The sequence below is a fragment of the Amphibalanus amphitrite genome, unplaced genomic scaffold, assembly GCF_019059575.1.
Source record: "Amphibalanus amphitrite isolate SeventyFive unplaced genomic scaffold, NRLGWU_Aamphi_draft 000088F_arrow, whole genome shotgun sequence".
In the NCBI taxonomy this organism is placed as follows: domain Eukaryota; kingdom Metazoa; phylum Arthropoda; class Thecostraca; order Balanomorpha; family Balanidae; genus Amphibalanus; species Amphibalanus amphitrite.
The window spans coordinates 920649-940640 of record NW_024881584.1 but is presented as its reverse complement, the minus strand read 5'-3'; the positions used below and the strand labels follow the sequence as shown (position 1 = coordinate 940640).

Genomic DNA, 19992 nt, shown 5'->3' with positions numbered 1-19992 from the left:
TGTTATTCGAGGTCATTTTAAGTTGAATTTAGCTCAGGTCAGGTCACTTTCAGGTCAAAGAAGGGCAAATTTTGAAGTTAAAATTTTTCAGAAAAAAAGGTGTCTATTGGATGCAGTTTGAGCTCAGGAACACGATGGTGCTATTTATATTGGTGTTCGATGTCAAATACGTACTGACAAATTGATTTGAACAATTTATAATTGTGAATTTTTTGCACTAATGCGGATACCTTGGCCATTTTCGAAGATATATAGCTAAAACTTGCTAGAGTACGTCATAAGCATGTGTTCTATCACATATATTCCGTTTTTTTTCGAAAAGTCAAAAAGCTTTTGAAAAAAGATAAAAATATACATTTTGAATTTTATTATATATAACTTTCCAAATTTTCATGATTTTGAAAATCAGAGATAGCAGTTTGATAGCATAGTCCATTCTGAGTCCTTTCATGTAAAGAAATTGGATTTAGCTTAAAAATTGAGCTCTTGGGAGCGATTGCCGTGGTTCAATGTTTTGCGTCGAAATCGCCCGAACATGACGTCACTCTGACGTCATTTCCGGCCGACCTTTGATAGCTCTACGAAGCTCATATTCTGACACAAGATGTAAAATTGATGCAGCCAAAGGTACTGAAAGTTTAGCGTCGATACGTCAAGCGGTTTGGAAGTTATTGCAGGGGGCTATGAATAGCCCCCCCCCCCAAGTGGGGCGCGGGTTAAGGGCAGATACAGCCCCTCCCCTCCTCAGAGGGGATGCTGGCCATCAGAGGGTTTGTGCATTCAAGGATGGCGAAATGGCATGAGCAGGCAGGGGCTAAATTCATACATTGTTTACATGATTGCATGTCTAATTGTATGACGTCAGCCTTGAGTGACATCATATACGATGCCTGTGATGTCATATGTCATCTGGGGTTTTCACCAATAACTCGCGTACAAATTGCGTTAAAGAGTCGCGGAAGGCCCCATTGAACTCTGAATGAGCTGCTGAACCGAATGATATGTGACTCGAGTCTCGACCTCTTTAACGTCATGTCGTGACTTATGCCAAATTTGACCTTATCTTGACCTGAGGTCAACACTTAGCTTAACGCTGTTCATGAAAAGTATATCATTCAGCGCGTCTAGGTGTAAACTGAGGGACGGTCGTCCCAGTTTACGTCATCCGATCGTGGTGATAGGGAAGCGTGTTCCGTTCCGATACTCGTCTAGCTAACAGGGCTCTTCATGTCGCCCTCGCTTCCTCGTCTTCCGCCAAAGTCTTGTTGCGCCGATGAGTAGGAGAGTGCAAGGCCATATGGAGAGTGTATTTACAAAATTTCAGAATTTACTCATGTCCATAAAACACGGACGTCAGACAAAACGTTGAACTGCGCGCATGCGCCTAACGCTTCTGGCCAGACGGACTAGCCAACACCGTGCTACATGCGCAGTGTGTTTGCGCGGATGTTTGTCGGTGTGCCATGCGCAGTGTGTTTGTCGGTGTGCCACAAGCGGTGGCACACCGACACATGCGCAGCAGGTGTGCACGACTGTAGGAAACTCCTACATAGGCGTGATGAATAGTGAATACAATGGCAACAAAATCGCTGCTTTGCGACCGTTTTCGTCAAGGCTATTGATAAAAAACATCTTCGGATCTTTGACCTAAGTTCACAGGTCGCTGGTTTGCCTGAGGCCTTAATCCTCGCCCTGCTGGCAGGGGGGAGGGTCGATGCAACCCCCCTCCCCCCTAAGGATTTTCAAAGATAGCGTAAAATGGCGGCGCGCAACGCCGCCAAATTTGGCAAAGCCTATGAAGCAACCTTTTCACATATGACCTGAAAATTTCAAGTCCGGGTGACCTTGGGGCAGGTCACCAGGTCAGAAAAACTGGTAAAAACTGGTCAAATTTCAATTTTCTTTATGCACCTGTCAAACTCACAGCTTTGGACTGATTTCCTTCAAACTTTAAGGATGTGCTAAGTTCACCGAGTTGTATAACATATAGTTCGTTTTTTATGTCACTGACCTGAGGTCAGAGGTCATTACGTCGTAATGCCCTCGCCGGCCGAGGGGGGGGGGGGTGGGTGCCGCCCCCCATAGGGTTTTTTCGCGATAGCTCCGAGCACGCTGGCGATAGAGAGCTGAAACTTGGCATACCTGACCTCTGATTCAAGCCGGATCTTTTGAAACCAACCGCATTTTTGGGTCAGGTCAGGTCACTGACCTATGACGTCATTAGTGAACCTCTGCACGGTCTTCAGATGTCGCAACTTCGCAACGCCCTCACTGCCAGAGGAGATGTCACAGGGAAATGAAACTTGCAGGATCTAGTATCCATTATGAGTCTCACAACTTGTATATCTCGGATTTTTCCTAAAGGTCATATGAGGTCAGGTCATTTTCGTGACCTCACCATTATAAGTCAATAAGGAAAAATGAAAACTGCTATTCTGGCGCCGGGAATGATCTCCAACTATCTCAAACACACAGAATCGTGATTTGATGCATTCCTTGCAAGGTTAGATGCGTCACTTTTGCAATGATGACCTTCCGTGACGTCATTTATGACGTCATCAAGGTCATATTAGTTTTTCGTCAATAACTCCCGGTCAAATTGAGCTAGCGAGTCGGGAAAGCCACCAATGGACTCAGGAAGACCTGCCGAATCAAATGATATGCGACATGACCTCTTTCGACCAACTTCGTGACCTGGGGGTGCTGACCTGACCTTGACCTGAGGTCAACACCCAAAGTTGACCTGACCCGGACAAAAAGTATATCATTCGACGCGCCTGAGCGAGTCAAACACGATGCTGCCAAAATCGCGGCTCTGCGGCCGTTTTTTGCGAAGTTATGCACCAAAAACTGAACCGTACCTTGGAGCACTTGACCTGACCTCAGAGTTCACCGGTTGACCTAGGACCTTAAAATCGGGTACCAATCTCTGCGTTTCGTAACGGCGCACACGCTCGTTTTTTCCGCGACGCGCTAGCTCCACCAGGGGCGAAACGGCGAGGGGGGGGGGTCGTACCCCCCCCCCCCCTCGGCCGGCGCGTATGTAGAAAATCAATAGGTCCGGCGAGGGTTAAACCTATGGGAAATATTCAATTCGGAAAATACTGGAGATATTCGCTTCGTTCTATCCAGGGATGCGGAGCCGTGGAAATTTCAGACGGCTCCGGCTCCGGCTCCGGCTCCGGAGAAAAAATCGGCTCCGGCTCCGGCTCCGGCTCCGGGTGAAATGTTATGGCGGCTCCGGCTCCGGCTCCGGCTCCGAGTAAAATGGTCCGGCTCCGGCGGCTCCGGCTCCGGCTCCGACTCCGACTCAGTACATCCCCTATGCAATCAATTAAATACGGGTGGAAGAAAAATTGGATTGGTTATACGCGTTACTCTTTGCCATGACCGGCTCATGACCGCGTCCCCGCGCAAACGCACCTCGGAGAGAACTGGCAGAACAAAGGACTAGGAAGCGATGGCATTGGAAACGCAGTCGCCGCGAATCGGAGTTCACTGAACCATCGTAAGCTGACACCCGTCTCGGCAGAGACGGTGCTGGGAGTCGCAGTCCACTGCACTGGCTTGAAAACAATGGCCGTCACCTGATGACCGGTCCTCATGTTCTGGGGATGCAGTAGACGTGGGGGGGGGGAGGAGCAGACAGGAAGTTGATTGCGTACTGTGGGATACTGGGGATATTCGGCTTTTTTCATTCACTTGATTGCCCATGACGTAAGTACATACCATATGTTTCACTGCCTTGTACTGTCAAACCGAACTAGGTCAATTATTTTTTTTTTCCTCTTCAAAAAATAAAAAGGAGCCGGAGTCGCCCCCTTTTTGGCGGCTCCGGCTCCGGCTCCGGCTCCGGTCTATATTGTTTCACGGCTCCGGCTCCGGCTCCGGCTCCGGGCAAAATATGCCGGCTCCGGCGGCTCCGGCTCCGACTCCGGCTCCGGCTCCGCATCCCTCTATCACTTTTGTGCTTTGAAACCTCAGTACTTCATGTTATGTCACTTGGTACTTCATTGTTTGGTGTACAGCCTGTCTTAAAAGTACCGTGCAAAGTGACGGTGGATCCATCAAGCCTGACCGAGGAAGGGCCTGCTATAATTTGAAAGTCACCGAAACAATTGACCTGGGGAATGGACGAGGATGTCCATTGCTTCGGTGACTCAAATTTAGCAGTCGTTTCTCAGTCAGGCTTGATGGATCCACCGTCACTTTGCGCGGTACTTTTAAGACAGACTGTACATATCCATGGGTCAGGTCAAATGAGGTCAACTGAGGTCAAATGACTTTTGTGCCAATAACTTGTCACGTAATAAAGATACAGCTATCAAAATGGTATCATTCTGTTCCTCTTGAAGAGCCGAGTCGAATGATATGCAATATTAAGCATTTCGACCATTCTTAAGACTTAAGTTGTACAGGTGTGCTTAAGTTTTTAAGTACACTTAAACAAGCAAAAAAGTATAACATTCGACGCACCTTTACGTGCTGAGTTCACTAGTGCATGGGCAATGACAATCGTTTGGAATTCACATAGTTTGCACAATGTGTCTTAGAAACAGGTGGGAGAGCGGCTACGATATGCTGCGAAAAAGTTACCCCTGGCACTTTCCATCTGTTCAGGAATGGGGCCGTTTTGAAAAGAAAAATAGTGATTGGAATGTCGGTGCCAGTCTCAGTTATTGAAATGGCGCCAGAGAAAACCTACAAAATGCTCATGGATTGTGTCGAATTCGATGCAAGCTGTCAGCTGTCAGGGAGAAACTGATGCTGCCTGGAAGCTCGTTAAGCTAACTCAGACGCAGAAACTGCAGGAGATTCCTTTGCAAGAGCTTAAGGGTGCGTTTCACGCGACCTTTACACCACCTGGCGAGGATCTTGCCGACATAGAGATACGTTTCTAGACCAGTAGACGGCCCTAGCGCTGGCCGCTGGTTTGTTGTCATAGGACAAGTATCACATTTCCCCTGTCCATCCATCTGTTAGCGCAGAGGGGTTGGACTGCTGGGCCGCCCCTCCCCATCCGCGCCCCGCGAGTTCGGGAGGATTGGCACGGGTCCGCCGCGCCGGTCAGGCCGGGCGGAAAGGACCAGATGTCATGCTTTCAGTCGAACCACATTGGGCCGAACCCGCGCCGACACACACGGATAGGGAAAGACCGGAGAAATGTAAAGGCTAACAGAATGAGGTACAGGAAAGCAGCTTCAGTCACATTAGTGTTAGCTTCATTAGTCCTCGCTTGGGGAAGTGGGACGTTTTTTGGTCAAACTTGCAATTTTTGCCCGTAAAAGTGCCGCGAAACTTGGCATAGCTTTTCATACATCAATTTCCAATCGTGTGAAATTGTGGAACCCCGGTCTCGGAAGTTTAGGTCACCCAGATCAGGTATATCCTACAGTAGGTATATCCTAGGTATATAGTAGGTGCTCGAAACTCGGGTTATTGCATGAGCTATCAGCATGAGCTACAGCTACACTGTATAGTGCCGGACTATCGCATCAGAAGGCACAGAAGAATATGCTTTATAAAACTTTTTTTTTGGCAATTTTGTCACCGCTTCAGAGCTACAGTAGAAGTCCAAGTCCTTTGAAAGTTGCAGTGCACGATGTAATAAGGCCATTGGTAGCTACAACTTGTATGTCTCGGAATCTTATAAGTTCATCCGGACTTAAATTCCCCAAGAAATCGTTCGGGTCGGAGCTTTCGAATTGTATCACAAAACTTCGTCAGCGTGTCGTAATCGGGTTCGGGGGTATCGGTCGCAAAATTGAGGACGTTTTGCGACCGATTGCAGGGACGTCGACACCGGTCCGACTTTTCCGACTAGTCGGACCACTTTTTCGACTAGGCGGTGGCCTGCTGTGGCTCGCGGGGGCCCTGCTGCGACCGCGGGAGCCCCTGCTGTGGCCGCGGGGGCCCCTGTTGGGGCTCTCGGGGGCCCAGCTGCGGCCACGGGGGCCCCTGCTGCGGCTCTCGGGGGCCCCCGTTGGGGCTCTCGGGGGCCCTGCTGCGGCCACGGGGGCCCCTGCTGCGGCCACGGGGGCCCCGCTGCGCCTCGTGGGGCCCTGCTGCGGCTCGCCCCCCCCCCCCGCTACAGAATGCGGGGGCCCTGCTGCGCCTCTGGGGCCCTGCTGGACACCGCGGGGGCCCCTTCTGCGGCTTGCGGGGGCCCTGCTGCGACCCGCGGGTGCCCTGCTGCGACTACGGGGCCCCTGGTGCGGCCACGGGGGTCCCTGCTGCGGCCACGGGGGCCCCTGCTATAGAATTCGGGGGCGGCGGGGCCCTGCTGCGCCTCTGGGGCCCTGCTAAACACCGCGGGGGCCTGCTGCGGCCCGCGGGGGCCCTGCTGCAGCCCGCGGGGCCCTGCTGCGGCCGCGGGGGCCCCTGTTGGGGCTCTCGGGGGCCCTGCTGCGGCCACGAAGGCCCCTGCTGCGGCCACGGGGGGGCCGCTGCGGCTCGCGGGGGCCCTGCTGCGGCTCGGGGGGCCCCTGCTACAGAATGCGGGGCCCCTGCTGCGCCTCTGGGGCCCTGCTAGACACCGCGGGGCCCTGCTGCGGCCGCGGGAGCCCCTGCTGCGGCTGCGGGGGCCCCTGTTGGGGCTCTCGGGGCCCCTGCTGCGGCCACGGGGGGCCCGCTGCGGCTCGCGGGGGCCCTGCTGCGGCTCGGGGGGCCCCTGCTACAGAATGCGGGGCCCCTGCTGCGCCTCTGGGCCCTGCTAGACACCGCGGGGCCCTGCTGCGGCCGCGGGAGCCCCTGCTGCGGCTGCGGGGGCCCCTGTTGGGGCTCTCGGGGCCCCTGCTGCGGCCACGGGGGGCCCGCTGCGGCTCGCGGGGGCCCTGCTGCGGCTCGGGGGGCCCCTGCTACTGAAAGCGGGGCCCCTGCTGCGCCTCTGGGCCCTGCTAGACACCGCGGGGCCCTGCTGCGGCCGCGGGAGCCCCTGCTGCGGCTGCGGGGGCCCCTGTTGGGGCTCTCGGGGCCCTGCTGCGGCCACGGGGGCCCCCGCTGCGGCTCGCGGGGCTTTGCTGCGGCTCGCGGGGCCCTTCTGTAGCTTGAGAGAGCCCTGCTGCGGCTCTCGGGGGGCCCTGCTACGGCTCGGGGGCCCATGCTGTAGAATGCGGGCCCTACTGCGGCTCGGGGGGCCCTGCTGGGGCTCGCGGGGCCCCTGCAGCCCGCGGGGGCCCTGCTGCGGCCGCGGGAGCCCCTGCTGCGGCCACGGGGGCCCCCTGTTGGGGCTCTCGGGGGCCCAGCTGTGGCCACGGGGGCCCCTGCTGCGGATCGCGGGGCCCTTCTACAGACCTTGGGGCCCTTCTGTAGCTTGAGGGTGCCCTGCTTCGGCACGTGAGGCCCTGCCTCGCCACGTTTGGGCCCATGCATGGTTCGCCAGGGCCCTTCCGCGGCCCGTGGGCCCCTAGTCTTGCAGACCGCGGGGCCCTACTGTGGCTGGCGGGGAACCTGCTGCAGACCGCGTGAGGCCCTACTGCGACCCGCAAGGACCCTGTTGTGGCCCGCAAGACAAAACTGCAACTCAAGGGGCCCCCTGCTACGGCTCACGGGGGCCCTGCTGTGGGGGGGTTGCTGCGGCCTATGGGCCCTTCTGCGGCACACGAGGACCCTGCTGCGGCCCACGTATTGGGTTTCTCACAAAGTGACATCAAAGCTTCCCTGGCCGGGGGCTGCCCCCTCCCCACTTTTCGTGACGTTCCTACGCCCCTGGTCGACGGTATCAAGATAATTCCCTGTGCCGAAAAGGATAACATATAGTGTCACTACTCTAAAACAATGTATTTAAAAAATGTCGACTTTAAAAACAAGAGTAATTTTTAACATTGCACAGTGGGGATTTTTCCGATCTAGCACGTATTTATTCGTAGAGGGCAAACCATAGGTAGAATTGTAGCCAGATTGTGCACATATGTTGGCTGGTGTGTCCTGGTGAGAATTTTACCTGTAAATGTGCATAATCAACATAGTAAAGGGGGTTCAATTGGACCCCCCGCTCAGCCGTTTGGCCCCAGATCAAGCTAGAGCTTCGCGGAAAAGTCAAGCGTGCTGCCTATGATGAAATGAGGCCAAATATATCCAATTTCAAAGTCCAAGGTCATAAGCTGACTTTCCAAGTCAGTTTAATGACCCAACTAAAGTTGAGAAATCGAGACCTCTTGAAACTTCGCAAAGTTAGGGTGTTACGGGGTATTCTGGGGTGCTGATCACGAATTTCATGTTAGTTTTGATCACAGACGATGTCTTTATGCATTTAGGCCAGGTCGGGTCAGGTCAGGTTAGATCAACTAGTAGGCGTCCTGCCGACCATCCATAGAAGTGTCACCTACTACTGATAGCTTCGTAGCATGGAACGAAGGTACCAGAACTACTTCGTAAATATTCAAATGGCTGCTAAAATCGAAATCAGCACCAAAAACTACCCTAGAAACAAGTAAAGCTCGAAAAAGTGAACCAAGGTCATCAAAAGGTCAATGACCTTGACCTGACCTTCACGTGACCTTGCCACCCACCATTATGCATGGCACCAACATCATTTCACATATTTGAACGTTTAAAACCACAAAAAGACTGGAAACCGCGGATAATGTGAGCTGGCATACGCCGAATCGCGATTCCGGCCAAACATGGTCTCGAGAAATATGCCACAGGTCAAAGGTCAGTTGGGTCAGAGTCATGAAATTTTTAGGTTAGATGTAATATTGATGATCTCGAGGGCACCGAAAGTTTCGGCGCGATCAGCCGCTTTTTGCGCGAGTAATTTGCGGAAAACCATGGGGTTTTATCCGACCCCTTCCCCTCCCTCTCCCCACAAGTGCGATGGTTAATAAGGTTACGGTATGTATAATTTACGCTTGTCATCCTATTCCTAATGAATGTGTCTCAGAAAATATGCACCATATAAATCACGAAGTAAAATTATTCGCCTTTGTCCGGAACATACCTATATCGTGCTGTTTGCCCTAGCGCTCCTCGAGTGGGGTGTTAAGATACTCTAATGTGAATATTCCGTGTTCAGGCAAGTTTCGGCAGCCAAACTAGGCGTTGTCTTGTGCAGGAGAAAGTGGCGAATTCGATAGGATATATTTCGGAGTGGAAAAGTGTGGAGAACATTGTTGATTTCCTACATTTATTTAGAATACCATTCCTTCAATATGGTGTCTGTAAGGGTTTTTTGTAAAGGGCATTTTTGTGACCTTAGTAAGGTTGTGGCAAACTTTCTGTTTGCCATTCCATTCCTAATAAAGGTGCCTTTCACACGATATGCAACTTTAAGACCTCGCAAGATTAAAACCAACAGGACAGGACAATGAAATTGAGCTATACTTTCGGGCCTTGCTGAGCCCATTGAGTAATCACGCATGAGTGTGAACTTTGGGCGCATTTTTCCTAGTTTTGCTGTAGACATACAGATAAAACAATGCCATATATGAAAAATTCAGACATTTCTTAGTCCCACTGACACAAAAAATAAACAAAAATCCAAAAAAGATTTTTTGAATTAAAAGGCGCTAGATCGGAAAAATCCCCACTGTGCATTGGTTTAAAAATTAACAAAAGGATCATGTATTGAATGACAATGATTAAAATCATCTTCGAATAATATAACCTAGTTATATCATTTAATTACGGAGCGAGCGAAGCGAGCGGAGTCTTACGTAGAATAACGGAAATTTATGAGTATGAGCGGCCGGCCGGCCGGCCGGCCGTGGTCACGCTTTTGCGAGGCTTATATCTCAGCAACCACTTGACCGATTTACATGCGGTAATTTTTGTGGGGTAGCTTCATTCCTTCTACCAAGTATTGGACTATTCCCGATGCATGTGGGTGACCCCTTATGCACGTGCCACGTGCAAAACGAAGAGGTGTCACTTTTGTAATTGTTGCAATATCTCGGTAACTACTTGGCCGATTGCGCTGAAAGTTGGCATGTAGGTAGGCACCCACTAGGCACTGCATATCCATGTGCCAGAGTTGGGGTGCTGCTGCACGTGCGCACGTGCAGGGGTCGTTTCCAGATCTCGAGAACGGCTGGACCGATGGCGCTCAAATTTGGCACATGGTTAGGGACCGGTTAGTAGGCTGCCGTGCAAAAGTCAGTTGGGACCCATTTTGCACGTGCGCACGTGCAGGGTGCCGCTTCCAGATCTCGAGAACGGCTGGGCCGATTGTGCTCAAATTTGGCACATCGCTAGAGACCGGTTAGTAGGGTGCCGTGCACAAGTCAGCTGGAGGTACCCCCTCGAAATTTCGCACGTGCAAGGCTCACCCTCTCGCTCGCTCCGTTAGTCGCCCCAAAAGGCGCTATACTGGTAAATATTTATTAAAGGTAGTGTGCCAGCTTTCTTGGACCGTATGGAGTTAATGGCCCAGATAAGGAGAACCGGATTTTTAGAACTTATCCATACCTTCAAAACTCATGGAAACGTCTTAAATTCTTCAAATTTTGAGTACCCCAGTGCGAAATTCGCCCCGACGGGTTGTCGGTCGTACCCCAACCACATTTCACACCACTATGAACAATAAATGCACACACTGAAATCGCTATTACCGATATGCTCATCCAATCAAGTTTCGATAAACCCGTTCATCATCATCTCCTGCGGTTTCGAACACGCCTGTTAGGTGGCTTCTGATGCTCGTCGAGGTCGGAATTTCCAAATACGCGTGGTGCTTCGGGACGCGCGCTCTGACTTCGGCCAAGAAAAATGCGTCAGCTGATCATTGTCATTTCTGCCACTTGCGTCTGGTGAAATGGGGTCATAACTTATAAGACGGCTTTTTCATATCAATTATTTTACATAAAATCATATTTCAAACCATAAATAATGTTCGACAGCCAAATAAAAGAAACAATACCAATACGGGCTTACAGTTTAAGGCTCGACATTGTGTTGTCTACGATTAGACAGCTGATAACTCATTCCCGTACGTCGTATGGTCGTAACACTATAATGACCTTTGCTTATTGTCACAAGTGCGCCGCATTCGCGATTGTTGCCCGACGCCTGTTTGCAGGTGAGCCCACTACAGTTGTTGTACATATCTAAAAACCGAAAAACTTTTAGGCGAAAAAGGCACTATTCCAGGCCCATTTTTGATTTTTTTGCGATATTAGGTAAAAACAGAAGCTTCTTATCCTAGGAAAAATAAAATGGGAAATCTTTCAAAGGTGGCACACTACCTTTAAGCCAAATATAACGTAAGTATATTTGACTGAGAAAACCAAATTATATGTTTACACATAAATATTATTCTTGATATGGAAAGAGGGAAGCAGAACTGAGTTGATCCCTGTTGCCCACGTGAGTCAACTCGGCCGACTTGCCGCGGGTTCAGAGTGCTGCGAGTGCCTTTTAACCTATAATTTCTGTTGATTTCCTTGAATTGTATAATTTCGAAACCATGAGTGGTCGTTCGAGCAAAAGAGCTTACACATCTGGGTGTCAGAAACGAAAGCGAAAGATGCTACGAGAATTGGAAAATGACCAAAGACATTCGAAGAAACTCTCCTCATATTTTCGGCCCAGTGTCAGGTAAATAGGTACTGCACTACATGCATACTCGAGGGCAGCGCTTTTCGAGCAGCGCTGCGGCCCGAAGGTTGGGACTTTGAATTGTGAAAAAACGCCCGCCCGCCGCAAAACGCAAACACCGCAAAACGCACGCCGGAAACGCCAACGCAAATGTCGCAAGAAGAAAAAAACACAAATAAATGCCCGCCCGCCGCAAACCGCAAAAAAAACGCAAAAACACCGCAAAAAATAAAACCGCCCGCATCGCACGCACGCTAACCGCCAACCGAAAACGCCTAAAAAGCGCCCAACCGCCGCCAACCGCCAACAAATTGAACACTGCAAACGACGCAAAAAAAAAGAAAACCGCCCGCATCGCCCGCACGCCCGCCGCCAAACACAAAACGCCCGCCCGCCCGCCGCAAAACGCAAAGACCACAAAACGCGCAAAACGCACGTCCGAAACGCCAAAGCAAACGTCGAAAAATCGCACGACCACCACAAACCGCAAAAAACGCAAAAACGCCGCAAAAAATAAACCGCCCGCATCGCACGCACGCTAAACACAAACCGAAAACGCCTAAAAAATCGCCCGCCCGCTGCCAAACGCAAACACCGCAAAAAGCGCCAGGCCACCGGAAACAAAAAAAAAACTTAACACCGAAAAAGACGCAAAAAAAACGCCCGCATCGCCCGTCCGCCCGCCGTCAAACAAACACCGCAAAAAACACAAAACACCCGCCCGCCGCAAAACGCAAACACCGCAAAACGCGCAAATCACACGCCCGAAACGCTAACGCAATTAAGACCAAAGTGGCGCAAGACGTTACATGCATACCTCACAGTAATTTATTAATGCATGAAAATGATGAGATTCTTAAGTTTTAGCCACTTTAGGCAGTTAATGGCGCACTTAAGACAAAAATGGCGCACAACAGCCTATTTTTGTCTCGCTTCATATGTGTTGCTGCCTAGTTTCGTGCACTATCGATGCAAGTTTCGACGAAATCGGCCCGTTGAAATAAATACGCGTAATATTCCTCGACCTTAGCCACTGTAGCTTAAGTGGCGCACTAGAGACAAAAACGACGCACATGAGTTTGTTGTATTCGTAGCGCCGTTTGTGGCACAGGTCATTTTTTAACCCTCGCCCGCACATGCCATTTTCCCATCCTAGAACGCACATGTGGGGGGGGGGGTGGTTGCCACCCCCCCCCCCCCCCCCCGCGCCATTTCGTTCCTGTTGGAGATAGAGCTTAGCAGTAAAGACCAAAAAGATTCTTTGGGAAGAGACGAATCCAATGATACCCAGTTTTACCTTCTCAGGTCAGTCATTGACCTTCCAGGTCAGGTCAAACTAAAAAATGTTGCTGTTTTGGGTCACCGTTGGATATCAAGTGCGCTGCTTATCAAATACCGATGACGATGCTGTTTTCTGGTGCCAAGCCAGCTAGAACCTCTTTGTCACACTATCCGACCAGAGTTTTGCTGCTGAGGTCATTTCAGGTCAAGTTAGGTCAAGGTCAATTATATGTGTTTGTATGTCTGTGTGTGTCTGTGTGTATACTGATGTGTGCACCGATTGTTTTTGGGTCCATATCACATGAAATCATGATCTGAGAAGCTTTTACCAAAAATGCAGTCAAAAAACTTCACAAAAAGTAAATTCAGCTTGCCTAAAACGCAATTATCTTAGATGACCTAGGTTGACCTTGACCCTGACCTTGACCCCTGTACATCGTCGAACAACATGTTCCATGATAGGTGGGAGGTAAGACTGGCAAAAAAGGCCGAAATCAGGGTGTCAAAAGCTCACAAGGCCCATGGCAAACGCAAGATGTTGAGAATTGGCCATTTGGGTCATGACATGACCTGAAAAACAAGGTAATATCTCCGAAACCAAAAATCACAGAAACTTGAAATTTTCAGTGGACATCAAGAAAGGATAGCCGAGCAGCTATACGAAAAATCAGCCTTCTAGCTCTAAAAATGTTGAGTGCAGAGCAGAGAGACTGCCTGGGGGTGGGGGGGGGGGTGGGAACCACACCCCCCCCCCCCCATGTGCGGGCGAGGGTTAATGCATCAATGTTGCAATTTTCGTCGAAATCGGCCCATAAATGGAAAATTTATGGCCAAAACGCCTTACATTGAGAGTGCACATGGTCACTCGAGGTGGGGTGCCACGTGCCACGTGTGGCCTAAAGACATAAAGCGACCATCCTTTTGTACCATATGAAAGGGGTCGTCAGTGCCCATGGGTAGACTTTCGGGTGCGCCACCATTGTCTTCCAGCGGCCGATCAAACTTGGCCAATCTTTAAATTAGGGCTTACCTCACTATCGGTCACAATATCTCCGGAATGGTGAACCCCGGGCGACCACGTGTTTGACACGTAGTAGACCCAACACCAATGGTCATTATCGCAACCGACTTGGAACTCTGGCTCAAACCCATGCAGTGAGGTTATCACCTGAGCATAATTATGCACCAATGGCTACCTATCCCAAAATGCTACACCCACGTGGCGCACGTGCGAAAACACGTGCACCACGTGATGAGGTGTACAACTATCCTAGAGCATCCCCTTGACGACTGACCTCGATTGGTTCTGCTGGCACTCATTGTTTGCGCGGCACAGGCCATCATACCAGCAGTGGTCAAATTTTCACAGAGGTGGTCCCCTCAAACAAGTTTGGGGCGTGCACGTGCATTTCAATCGCCCCATATATGGCCTATGCCACCTGGTAGGCGACATGTGGGTGCATATCATACTGAAACATTTTTAACATCTAACGTGGAAATTTTGAGCAAAATCGATTTAAGTAATTTTTTCAAGAAATCCCATTGACTTAAGACGTGAAAATTTGTGCGCGTGCCACGTGCAAAAAAGTTAATTATATTACAAGCGATTGACATTGACGAACGAACCTACTGACCGACTACCGGTACTCAAAAAACAAAGAAAATCTATCGAGCCGATTTTGAGCAAATCGAGAAAACCCGTTTTGGCCCATTTCGTAACGTTAAACCAATGGCGGCTGCACGTGCAATTTGCACCCCCTTCCCGAAGCTGCCCGAAACAGCGCCGCCGCCTCATGGTAGATGCCGGGGCGGCCACCCAGCACATAGAAGCCCATCGCATTACAAGCACCCGTCTGCGAGAAATGCAATGCCGAAAATCCACCTAATGTTGAAGCCTTATGGGCCTAAAACACGTGCACGTGCCACGTGCAAGAAAAATAATTATATTCTTAGCTGAGGGGGTTTCGTGGTAGATAATCTGTGGGGGCAGCTGCCCTGAAAATTTAATCAAAATCTATCGGTTCGTGTGCAAACGGTGCAAGGTGCCCCAATTCGCTGCACCAAACACGAATCCTATCCCGAAATGGAAACACCCTCAGTTTGTTTTTCAATAGAAAAACACAATTCTAAAGAATAGTGTTTGTCTAATGAAGAAACAACCTTCGGGTATGCTGATGCAAATTGCATTGTGCTCACCATTGAGTAACTGTACTACTCTGAAATCTGAATATTTATGTAATATGTATTATGGTAGTGGTTGTACTCGTGTCCCGTTGTGCTCATAAGCAAGGCCGACGTCATGTGCGCATGTTATGTATTACTCAAATTCTTCATAGTGTATCCCATGGCCCATGTCCCACTGGTGAGTACAGCCGCCCCATGGGTGTAGGAGCGTTACGAAAAGTGGGGGGGGGGGCAGACCCCGGTCAGGGAAACTTTGATTTTGATCTCACTTTGTGGGAAATTCAATAGGTACCCCTACGGAAAAAAAGTTGAGGGCAGTTTTGAGCTCCTCTTGCTGAATCGTGTGCTGCTTTAGTTTTGTCTTTGGAGCAAAATCAGAGAATTTAGCATGAAACTTGGCCGAAAGGGGGGGGGTGGCCCCCTGTCCCTCCGTTACTACGCCTGTGCCCGCCCCACTCGTTTTGCATGGATATCTTTTAAATGGCTAGGGTTAAGCCAAGGTCACAATATTTTCAATAACCTCTCCTGAATCTTTATTACGTCTAAACGTCTAAGAGTTTCAAAATGGTCTAGAGTTGATAGGTTGCCGTAAATGACACCTGGGGGCCCCCACCGGTGGGGGCCCCCCGAGAAAAAGTCGGACCAGTTTTCCTTACGCGTCGACGCCCCTGACCGATTGGATTCCCCGTGATGAGCTACATCGAAAAAGGTATATACCTACCCTTTTTATGCAAAAGTAGGGGAGAGTGGTGAAAGATGCCCAGGGGTTTACAATGTCATAAATTATTTGAAAATGACAATCGGAAAGCAAAAACGTGGAGTTTCAACGGAACCCGACATCATTTTTTTCCACAAAATAACACACTTTTGTGCTTGAAATATGATAACTTTTTTGCTATAAATCATTTTCCTGAAGAAGTGCAAGGGGGCATCTTACCCCAGAGGCTGGAAAAGACGCCCCCTGCGGTTGAGTTAGATCCTCTCCGCACTATAAGTGACAAAAATGGGCACGTGAATTGCCTGAACGGATCAGTTACATTCGAGTCTGCGGTAGATAATTAACCCGCGCCCCGTTGGGCTCTGCCGAGCAACGCGCCCCGTTGGGGGGGGGGGCATTTTGGCCCCCCTAAGATCTCGAGAACCACGCAACCTAGCGACAAGCGGCAAACGGTGTTGGATAGCCCTATCAGGGAAATACCTTGTGACCCAATTTTGTGGACCTAGGTCAAACCGATGACGTCACAGTTCAGGTCAAAGGTCGAATTTTCACCGTTTACAGGCATTTCAAGAAATGCGCTGTAAAATCGAGTAAAATGCATTTCATTGAAAATCATCGATGGGGAAATGTTCTTCAAACACATATTTTGCTATTTGAGGTCACTGATACCAGGTCAGGTCACAGAGGTCAGGTCACAAATGGCAGGGTATGAAAAATACCCTGCCAGGGCGAGGGTTTTGACATAACAGTCGAACTGATATTTGGTCTCACGTCACTCAGGGTCTATGTCTCCATGGAATCTGTAGGCATTGCTGGTTATTTTCATTATTTATGTTCAGTACCTACGGACTGCCCAGCCCCAGGTCAGGTCAAATACGGGCTACGGACTGCCCAGGTCAGGTCAAATACCTATTGTAAAAATATACCTGTTCGCTGTTCGCAATACCACTCACACAAACTTGTGACATCTTTCAAAGTTGTTAGTTTCTCACAAGCTCTTCCCGGCGTACTCCCGATCAAGAGTGAGAGGCGCGCGATAGGAGACGCCTGGCTGGGCGCCGCTCATGGATAGATCGTGGGATGAGTCTCCGACCCGTCTGGTCACGGCGAAACTTAGCAGTGGGGGTTCAGAGCACCTCGACGGCGGCCGAACGCTAGCGGAGCGCCGTAACTAATGGTTGTGACACTGTGTCAACAAGCGCCGCTGAGTGACGGGCCGAGGGGACCGTCGAAACGCGCGGGCCATACAGCCAGAGACATCTCACGGCGATTTTATGAACTAGCTGTGCAATGACTTTCAAATGAATAGAACTGCATAGTGATGCATGCAATGATGATTCACTCTACAGGATTGTGTAGAGAATCGATGTCTTTATGATTCCTAGCAGCCACATTTTTGAAATTGTTGTCATGGCTTTCATGCAATGCACTGCAAGATGAAAATTGTATCATGCAAAACATAGTACAAAATTTGAAAAAAGGCTTGCTAGGAAATGTTTTCCTTGACTTCGTCAGTCCAAAACTGCAAACATCACAGTCGTACGACAATCCGTTATTGAGTTCTATTCGTTTGAAATTTTGATTTTGCAATATGTTTGTCTAAATTGCTCAGTATATGTGGATTGCAGAACAACGGTAACCACTCTGTGATGACGAGGTTAACGTCCTTCATAACATATCCAAAAACAAAGGCAATCGAAGCAACGATGCTCTAGATATTTACGAAAAACGTTTCTCATAGCGTTACGCGTGAAACGCACCCTTCGCGCACCCGCACCCCTCGCCCGTATTGGTGTTTTTCCAGCCGCGAACGTATAAGGGGGGGGGGGGGTCCGTTGGACCCCCCCCCCCTTGCCGTTTCGCCCCTGATTGAGCTAGAGCTTCGCGGAAAAAACGAGCGTGTTGCCCGTGACGAGAGGAAGCCGATGATGCCTAATTTTAAGGTCCTAGGTCATTGGTTGACCTTGCAGGTCAGGTCAATGACCCAAAAGTCGGGAAAATCGGGACCTGTTAGAACGTCGTAAATTGTGGCTGCTATGGGGGTTTTCGGGGCGCTGATCACGAATATCATGTTAGTTTTGATCACAGATGATGTCTTTATGCATTTAGTCTAGGTCGGGTCAGGTCAGGTCAGGTCAACCAGTAGGGGTCCCGCCGGGTATTCCTAGTAGGTGTCAACCACCTCTGACAGCTTCGTAACATGTTACGAAGGCGCCAAAACTACTTCGTAAATGTTCATATGGTTGCTAAATTCGAATTCAGCTCCAAAAACTGGCCTAGAAACATGTAAAACTCGAAAAAGTGAACCGAGGTCACCAAAGGTCAGTGACCTGACCTGACCTTCAGGTGACCTTGACACCCACCCTAATGCATGGGGGCAACATCATATCACATGTTTGAGCGCTTGAAACCACGAAAAGACTGCAAACGCGCGGCTAATGCGAGCCGACATACGCCGAATCGCGATTCCGGCCAAACATGGTCTCGAAAAGTAGGTCACAGGTCAAAGGTCATTGGGGTCAGGGTCATGAAATTTCAGGGTAGGTGTAAAATTGATTAACGCGAGGGTACTGAAAGTTTCGTTGCGATCGGCCGCTTTTTACGCGAGTTATTCGCGAAAAACCATGGGGGGGTCCGTTCGACCCCCCCCCCCCTATACGGGCGAGGGTTAAAAGCAGGAAACCTTTTGTCAGCCTCCGGCAGCTGTTGGAGCGACGCAAATCGGTGTGGGCAAATATTTTTGGAGATACAGCGCAGGAGTTGGTATCAAGCATTCCTAATCATTTGCCAAGGCATGCAGCTTTGTCAAGTTTACACATATCAAAACCTTTAGGTTTTCGGCTGGTTCTTATGTGTTTAATTGGCCTTGGAAATGTGTCAACGAACTTTTAAGACATCCTGTACATACATATACACACATACATGTACTGGCGGGATAGTAGCCCACGCGGTCAGACGTGGCCCGCGCAACTCGAATACGCTGGCTTTCATTCAGTTGACGCCAAACCGATCGGAAACTAAGCGGTAACCCACAGAGCACCGCCTCTGTGGGAGGTGCTGAGATGAGCTCATCCTGAGATGAGCTCGTACGATACGCTCTCACACGGAAAACACCCTAGAGAACACAAAATACCCCAGACCTTACCCGGAACACCTCAGAGTACATACAGCACACCCTAGGCCCTAGGGCGTACAGAATGTACAGCACACCCTAGGCCCTAGGGCGTACACTGTACAGAACACCCCAGACCCCACCAGGAACATTCCAGAGTACCTACATACATACGTACCACCTCAGGACACACACCGAACACTCCAGGGTACACCCGGAACACTTAGGAGCACACCCGGAGCATTCCGCTGAACACCGATCGGCTGACTGGAGGGGGCGTGCTGGTCGACGTCCCGCTAGGGTCTGCTGGCCGCCGTTGTGTTTATGGTTTGAGCTTGACAAATCGGGGCCAAGGCGGTGCACTGTGGGGACTTTACCCCTCCTAGCACGACTTTACTCCTGCGGCGGTACGCCGCAGTCAGCTGACCGCCGCGGCGCCGGGCAGCGCGGCGGAGCGCTGGGAGCCACGCGACATCTTCTGATTTGATGTCTCGTAGTAGTTGTTTGGGCAAAATTTGGCAAAAGATTAGAGTTGATTTCAATGCAGAATTTATGGGAGAATATTTTGATATGTGTTTCCACACGTAACACCGCGTAATTCACTTTGTAAAGCTATGATTTGCCGAGTCAAATCTCCGAGACAAGTGGCATATTTGTTTTTCATTCAAAAATCATGCCTTTGGATTATGTTTCGAGCTTGTCATGTATATGCTCATATTGCTCATTAACCCGCGAGTTGCTGGGGGGGGGGGGGCGTTAAACGCCCCCACTTTTTTCGCCGGGCCATAGCATAAAAACGGAGCCGCAGGCGCGCCAAATTTTGGGTACCTGTAGGGAATTGATTAAAGTTTATTGTGACAAAGTTTCAAAAAAATCTGTCGGAAAATTTTTGAGATATCGAGGTTTTAGTGACGTCATGATTTCTGAGTTTTCGACCAAAAACGGCATATGTTCAAAAAATCATATAAAATCACAGAATAGACATACAGACATGCCGTAAACGCCATTAGACTGCCAATACCATGAACAATCAAATGGCTATCTTCGATTATTGATTATCGTTCCGCATTTTCCAAAATCTTGAACTGAATCTTGGCAATTTCTCGTGACTACTTCACGACCATGATACATGTATTTCTTAAATTGAACTTTTTTAGCCAAA

General features: G+C 49.9%; 1 protein-coding gene across 3 annotated transcripts in view; it reads right to left on the bottom strand.

Moving 5' to 3' along the window:
- The window catches only part of LOC122379977 (probable uridine nucleosidase 2), a 132506-nt gene extending 113364 nt beyond the window's left edge, over positions 1-19142 (bottom strand). The window contains exon 1 of one of the 3 annotated variants that reach the window (XM_043362683.1): positions 19009-19142. The gene's annotated coding sequence lies outside the window, so the exon portion shown is untranslated. Of the gene's footprint in view, positions 1-19000 lie in introns of all 3 variants that reach the window. The other 2 variants (XM_043362684.1, XM_043362685.1) reach the window with 2 other exon arrangements.
- Between the last annotated feature and the right edge of the window lie 850 nt (positions 19143-19992).